The sequence below is a fragment of the Lolium rigidum genome, chromosome 3, assembly GCF_022539505.1.
Source record: "Lolium rigidum isolate FL_2022 chromosome 3, APGP_CSIRO_Lrig_0.1, whole genome shotgun sequence".
In the NCBI taxonomy this organism is placed as follows: domain Eukaryota; kingdom Viridiplantae; phylum Streptophyta; class Magnoliopsida; order Poales; family Poaceae; genus Lolium; species Lolium rigidum.
In genome coordinates, this window is record NC_061510.1 from 273,592,113 (window position 1) to 273,600,385 (window position 8,273).

Genomic DNA, 8,273 nt, shown 5'->3' on the forward strand with positions numbered 1-8,273 from the left:
GAGCTCTGGGATGCACTGAATGCTAAGTTCGGTGCAACCGATGCAGGCAGTGAACTGTACATCATGGAGAGCTTCCATGACATCAGGATGGTTAACAACCGTTCTGTAGTCGAACAAGCTCATGAGATACAGGGCATTGCGAAAGAGCTTGAACTCCTTAAGTGTGCCTTACCTGACAAGTTTGTGGCTGGATGCATCATCGCTAAGTTGCCCCCTTCATGGAGGAACTTTGCCACAACTCTCAAACACAAGAGACAGGAGATATCGCTGAAAATCTGATAGCGTCTCTTGATGTTGAGGAGAAAGCTCGGGCTAAGGATAATACCGAGAAAGGAGAGGGTCAGCCTAGCGCCAACATGGTGCGTAAGAAACCCTACAAAGCAAGAACAAAGGGAATAACAAGCCCTCCTTCAATAAGCCTATGAAGACTACAACCTTCAAGAAGAAGAAGATGATAAACAAAGCAGATCCGAGCCGCTTTACATCGTGGAGAGGCCGGCCACTTTTCTAAGGACCGTCCGCAGAGGGCAGACCGCAAGAAAAAGGGGAGGCAAGTCAACACGGTGACCGCTAGCAATGCCGATGGGTACGGTAATCTCTTTATCGTTCTTTCGGTATTTCAATCTCCATGTTGGTGGATTGATACGGGTGCTAATGTTCATGTGTGTGCCGACATATCCATGTTCACTTCTTACCAGGTCGCCCGGGATTCTTCCGTCTTGATGGGGAATGGGTCACATGCTTCGTTCGTGGTGTTGGCACTGGTAGATCCGAAGTTCACTTCGGGGAAGATCGTGCAGCCGAGGAACGTGCAAGCATGTCCCTACTATGAACAAGAATCTCGTTAGCGGCTCCCTTCTATGCAGAGATGGGTTTAAGGTTGTTTTAGAGTCGAATAAAGTAGTTGTTTCCAAGTTTGGACAATTTATTGGTAAAGGCTATGAGTGCGGAGGCTTGTTCCGCTTTTCGCTTTCGATTTCAGTAATAAGTCTCGTGAACCATATTTGTGGCAATGTTAGTGATGATACCAGTGTTTGGCATTCTCGTTTATGTCACATTAATTTTGGTTTAATGTCTCGGCTATCCGAGCTTTAAGTTTAATTCCGAATTTCACCATTGCCAAAGGTTCTAAGTGCCATAGTTGTGTGCAATCAAAGCAACCTCGGAAGCCTCACAAGGCGGCCGAGGAGAGAAACTTGGCACCTCTAGAACTCATACATTCCGATCTATGCGAGATGAATGGTGTGTTGACAAAAGGTGGAAAGAGATATTTCATGACATTGATTGATGATGCGACTAGATTTTGCTATGTTTATTTGTTGCGAACTAAAGATGAAGCTTTAGACTACTTTAAAATTTATAAGGCCGAAGTTGAAAATCAACTAGAGAGAAAAATCAAGCGTCTTAGGTCGGATCGTGGTGGCGAGTATTTTCCTAAAATCTTTGATGAATTCTGTGAGGAACATGGTATTATTCATGAGAGGACGCCTCCCTATTCGCCCCAATCAAACGGGGTTGCCGAGAGGAAAAACCGCACGCCGACCGACTTGGTGAATTCCATGTTAGCCACCGCTGGTTTATCAAAGGCATGGTGGGGGGAGGCTTTGTTGACTTCATGTCATGTCCTGAATAGAGTTCCTAACAAGAATAAAGATTAAACCCCTTACGAGGAGTGGTCTGGGAGAAAACCATCACTTTCGTATTTGCGCACATGGGGATGTTTGGCGAAAGTCAATATTCCAACTACTAAGAAGCGCAAACTCGGACCAAAGACAGTGGATTGTATCTTTCTAGGTTATGCTCCGCGGAGTGTAGGCTATAGATTTTTAGTAGTTCAATCTGAAGTACCCGATATGCATGTTGATACTATTATGGAATCTCGTGATGCAACATTCTTTGAGAATATGTTTCCTATGAAAGATATGCATAGCATTGCTAGAATTTCTACCGAGATAGTTCCCGAATCTAGTACATCTAATGAGTATTTTGAACAATCACATGAGATTGTTATTGAGAAGGATGACAATGAAGCTCCTAAACGGAGCAAGAGACGGAGGATTGAAAAATCCTTTGGTGATGATTTCATTGTGTACCTTGTGGATGATACTCCCACGTCCATTGCAGAGGCATATGCATCTCCAGATGCAGATGATCGGAAAGAAGCTCGTCCATAATGAGATGGACTCGATTCTTTCTAATGGAACTTGGGAGTTGTCGAACGACCCCACGGATGCAAGCCTCGTAGGCTGCAAATGGGTGTTCAAGAAGAAGCTAAGACCTGATGGTACTATTGAAAAGTACAAGGCGCGGCTTGTAGCGAAAGGCTACACACAGAGAGAAGGCGAAGATTACTTCGACACCTATTCACCCGTCGCTAGACTTACCACCATTCGAGTACTACTGTCCATGGCTGCCTCCTATGGTCTTATCGTTCATCAAATGGACGTAAAGATAGCTTTTCTTAATGGAGAGTTGGAAGAGGAAATCTATATGGATCAGCTCGATGGGTTCGTAGTAAAAGGTGAAGAAAGAAAGGTGTGCAAGTTGCTGAAATCTTTATATGGCCTGAAACAAGCACCTAAGCAATGGCATGAGAAGTTTGATAGAACTTTGACTTCTGTAGGCTTTGTTGTCAATGAGGCTGACAAGTGTGTTTACTATCGCCATGGTGGGGGCGAAGGTGTTATACTATGTTTGTATGTGGATGATATTCTGATCTTTGGTACAAATATGAAAATAATACACGAGGTCAAGTCTTTCTTGTCAAAGTGCTTTGATATGAAAGATCTGGGAGAAGCTGATGTGATTCTGAACATCAAGCTGATTAAGAACGAGAGTGGGATTACTCTAACGCAATCCCATTATGTTGAGAAGATCTTGAGCCGGTTCGGCTATATCGATAGCAAGCCTTCTTCAACACCTTATGATCCCAGTGTGACACTACGCAAGAACCGGAGGATTGCCATAGATCAATTGAGATATTCTCAGATCGTTGGCTCACTCATGTACTTAGCAAGCGCTACTAGACCCGACATCTCTTTTGCTGTTAGCAAGTTGAGTAGGTTCATGTCAAACCCGGGTACTGATCATTGGCATGCACTTGATAGGGTCATGCGCTACCTATGTGGTACAATGAGTTATGGGATTCACTATTCAGTGGCACCCAGCTGTGCTTGAAGGATATAGTGATTCGAATTGGATCTCGTATGTAGCTGATCCGTACGCCACAAGTGGGTATGTATTTACCTTTGGAGGTGGCGCGGTATCATGGAGATCTTGCAAGCAAACCATATTGACGAGGTCAACTATGGAAGCAGTAACTTATCGCTTTAGACACAACCACCGTTGAATCGGAATGGTTGCGTGAGCTCTTGATGGACTTGCCTCGTGGTTGAAAAACCTGTTCCGGCAATCCTTTTGAATTGTGACAATCAAACTCGTAATTGTCAAAGTGAACAATTCTAAGGATAACGCGAAGTCATCAAGACACGTCAAGAGACGTTTGAAGTCCGTCGAGAAATTGCGAAACTCCGGAGTAATAACCGTTACATATATTCAAACGGACAAAAACCCGGCAGATCCCTTTACAAAGGGACTATCACGTAATGTGATAGAAAGTGCATCGAGGGAGATGGGTTTGAGACCCGTTGATGTTACGCCATAGTGGTAACCCAACCTTTGTGATCGGAGATCCCGTGAATTAGGACCTGGGAAGAACAAACTAGTGGTTTAATTGAGGAGAGTATTATGTAACCCTCTCTATGTGAAGATGCACAACTCTCAGTTGCTGTAAGGCAGGTTGGCAACAAGCCTTAATGTGTTTATGTTGGCTATTTTAGCAAAGATGCTGTCCTACAGAGCATTCTTGAAATAACACACCTATATGAGTCCGATTGTTAAACGTCGCAATCTATGAGATTTGGGTGATCTCTAGTAAACTCATGAAGAGACCACGAAGTATGACGCATATGCTTCACCCGCGGGGTAGGCTACCGGCAGCCATGTACTGGTCATGACTTTGAGTGAAACCCCGTTCACGCAAAACTTGCAATTCAAGGCTTAGTCCATTGTTCAAGTGTGAATGGATGTAGCTTAAGGTTATAGGCGGAAGTTCAACTTAACAGCCTCCGCTGAAACACCGGTATATAAACAAGCAGTGAGTATTGGTAAATCTCTAAATGGGGATTTGAGATCTGGTGGGGGATTGTTGAAATATTGGGCCCACTTTTAGTGGCCCAAATTAGATTTCAGTTTTTCCTATAAATCTCAAAGCCCACATAGTGGAAGCCTTGTGAGTTTGAGCCCAAGTTGGTGGCAGCTCACTAGGGAGTGGCAAGAGGTGGGAAGTTTAGTCCCACATGGAAAGTTGGGAGGAAGTTAGACCACCTTATAAGGTGGGTTGTTCCACCACTAGTAAGTGAGTGAGAATAGGAGTGCTACACGCGCGCTCCTCCTCCTCCTCGCTCGCTCGTCTCGACACGACACGACACATCACGACGCGCGCCGCGCTCGTGGTGAGTGGATTGAGCCTCGAGCCGAGACTTTCCTTACTTTTTGCAGCTCAGGAAAACGAACAGAGTCCTAGACGGACGCGTCGCAGTTAGTCGGTTCGGGTCACTCCCGGATCGTGGGCTATCTGTAACCGACTCGAAACGTTCGTGCGACGTGGGCGTGGCCCACGTTGCCTAGGGTTTCCCGAGCCTATATAATCTCCTCGCCCGGCTACCGCGAAACACATCCAATACACGAGTTAGGGTTTCCACCTCTCTCGCTTGAGCCGCCATCGTAGCCTACTCCATCCCGCGAGCCGACGTGCATCGGCGAACGGGAGAGCAGGTCTCCGGAACCGCTCGTCCTTGCGATCCCGTACGGGAGAGGGCGACTAGGTTTTTGGGAAGCGCTCCGCGCGACCGCTCAAGCTCTTCACCACGGGTCGCCTTCCGTCCAAGTCGGGCGGTGCTGCCTACCGTCGTCTTCAACGCCGTCTACTTCGACCCGTCGTCCCCGTCGTCAACAACGTTGTCATCAACAACGTTACTCGCTGCGACATCGTCTCGCTACACCTCCACCGCCACCACCACCAGATCGGTACGTGCGACATATCTCGATCTGTTTAGCGATGGATGCTGTACCGTTTGCTCTGCTACTGTTCATGTTGATCACTGCATCTAGTATGTTCGAGTTTCACATGTTAGTAGTTACTTTTTTCATGCTTTATATTCTGGAATTAATCATGGAAATTGTGCCTAATTATCCAACAATGCGGTGGTGAGAATCTAGAGAAAAAAGAAGCTACTAGGGAAGCCGGCTCGCGAGCTCTATTACGATTTTTATTCAAGCCGCGCCGCCCGACGTAGATCTCCGGCTCCGCTCAACCCATGGCCTCTCCGCACACTGCGCCGCATCATCGCCCAAACTTTGTCGCGATGTAGTTCTGTCTAGCGCCGCTCGACGCAGATCTCCGGCTACGCTTCGCCCATGGCCTCTCCGCACATCGCGCCCCGCATCATCGTCCAAACTCAGTCGCGAGTTAGCTCCGTGGATATGTGCATCAACTCTGGCTAGCCCGCACGAGCCTCGCTGGCACGGTCTAGGAGCTGGATCCTAGAGGGTGCCGGAGATGAATGAACGGGGTTTAATTAGGGAAGAGGGCTGAAAGAAAAAAAAATCTGCTTTGGTTTTGTTAAAGGTGATTTCCCCGATCGCTACATCTGGGCCGATCACTTCAACACGTTTGTTTCATTGGGGCCCAACACGTTCGCTTCCGATGGCTATCTCTATGCCGCTCAGGTTCGTGCACATATAGTTTGTTATTGTCAATAGTCCCACATCGCTCCTGTATGTTGATTCCCACTGTTTTATATGCGGAAGTTTTATCCGTTTCAACAAGCCTCCTTCTAAATACAAGCAACAGATATTGAATGGGAATTAAAGGAGAAACCGAACGATGGTGTTGGCATGAGGAAGGAAAGGTAGAGGGAATCACACGAATTTGGCAAAAGAGAGGAAGAGGTGGAACATACCATGAATAGGAGCAACATAGCGAAAGGAGATTGGGACCGACGGCGCAAGATGAGGGGTGAAGAGGAGCAAGGCGGGGGCGGACTCTACGAGAGAGGGTGGGCTGGAGCCTTGGAGGCAGCGAGGGAGGCGAGGAAACAGGGGTCGTGACCTCCGCACACTAACACGGCCGCGAGCTCGAGGAAAAGAGAGCTCGCTCGACGTAACTCAGCCCGCCCACACAAAGCTTGGCTGGGATTCCATGTCTTTTTACTCTCTCTCTCTTCCTAAATATAAGACGTTTTAGAGATTTTAAAATAAGGCACAGCTTTGACCATTAATTTAGTCAACAAAATATGAATTATATGTTATAAAAATTATACCATAAAAAACTTCTCTTGAATATAAATTCAACGGTATAACTTTTGTGACATATATCTTATATTTTCTTAATAAAATATAAGATCAAATTTTTTGTTAAACGACGTGCATACCTTACAAACACCAGAGGGAGTAGATGGATTAGCCAACAGAGCGACTAATTTTGTGGAAGAGACTAGAGAGAGAAAAACCTGAAAGAAAAGAAAGAGACGTCACATTATTTTAATAGAAAAAGCTTATTCTCAACCAGATTTTTCTTTATGAAATTCTATTCTGCTAGATGGGACCCAGCTATTGTCGAGACATTCTTCTCGTGTTGTTTAAATGTTTTAAAGCAGACTAGACCCGAGGGAGGTGAAATTCATGGAGTGGGCTAAGGCGGCGATGACATATCTAAAGTGACATGCAAATGAGTCGGTGGCGGTGCCTCTAACCACCAGATATATATTTTTTTTCCCGTCGCAACGCACGGGCACTTTTGCTAGTATTTATAATAACTATTGTAGTGCAGAAGACTTAGAGCTTTCCTTTGTTTACATGTGTACCTCCGGTGGCAGTTCATAAATAAGCCTTAAGTAGTCAGGGTTTTGTAGCTTGGGTTATGCACTTGTGCTTGCAAATATTTATGAACTCGAGCTTTTTTCTAACTACGCAAACGATATAATCAATGATGTAGTACTATAGCTCCCCTTAGAAATGGATAGATGAAGTCTTAGATGCGAATACCGTCTTCAGTACACAAAATCATGATTAAATAATGCCAGAACAAATGAACGAGTAATTTCAGTTCATACCATGGGAAGAAAAGCTCACCTCTTAATTTACAGCCCACGAGGGAATGTTTGATTCATAAGAACTTGACCACTGAATTTTTGTTTCTAAGCAGAAACAGCTACCGGGTGATTGGAATATGACCGTTGCTAGGAGCTCCTGTGACATGAAGGGCGACGCGGGTGACGATTCCGCGGCCCCCGCCCTCGCCGAGCGCCGGCGAGGGTCCTCTGCGTGTCCTCTACCGTTGGCGGAGGCGCCCCAAGGCCGGTCGCGGTTCTTGGCCTTGGCAGGGGAAAGTTCCGACGAGGAGGAGGAGGGGTTGGTGCATCTGGAGGCGCCGGAGTCGCCCGCGCCTTCCAGATCTGGTCCAACTCCGGCGTGTCTTGGCGATTTCCTCGATCCTGCGTGGACCAGGGTGGGTAGCACAAGGCTGCGGGGGGCCCGTCGCAGAGCTTGGGCGCCGGGGGGGGGGGGGGCGAGGCTCGTTGTTTAGGACGGCGGCCAGAGCTGGGCCTCCAGGGGGACGGGGCGGGCCAGAGGTGGCCAGGGAACCGTTGATCCAACCGCGGCCGGCGAGGATCCCCAGTGTGGCCCGGGGATTTGTTGATCTTGCGGTGGCGAGCGCAGGTGAGGTTCGGGAGGCGCCGCCGGGGCCCCCAGTCAACGGAGAGGATGGGGAAGAGCCGTTGATCGCCAGCGTGGCGGGCCCGGTGCAGGTGGGGCCTCCCTTCCACACATCCAGTGCATCTGACGCGGGGGCCCAGTGTGGGCCCTTGGTTACCTCTCTTCTGGCAGTGGGCTGAAGCCACGGGTCGCTTGAGGCCTCTCAACGGCCCAGCCCAGCTACTCAGCCCAGCCCATCTGTGGAGGGCAGCTCCGCTCCACTACTTAAGTGGCGCTGGATTCCAGTGGGAACCCTAGATCTCACTCTCAGCCACGCCGCACTCTCTCGGACGTGCGCGCCTGGCTCAGATCCACCAGATCCACCGGCCAAATCCCCCGCCGTCTCCCCGCCTCCGCTGCTGCCGCAAGGCCGCCGCCGGTTCGTATGGATCGTGGGCGTGGAGATCCAAGGGCGGGGAGCAACAAGAGAAGCTTCGATGAGTTCAACTCCGAGG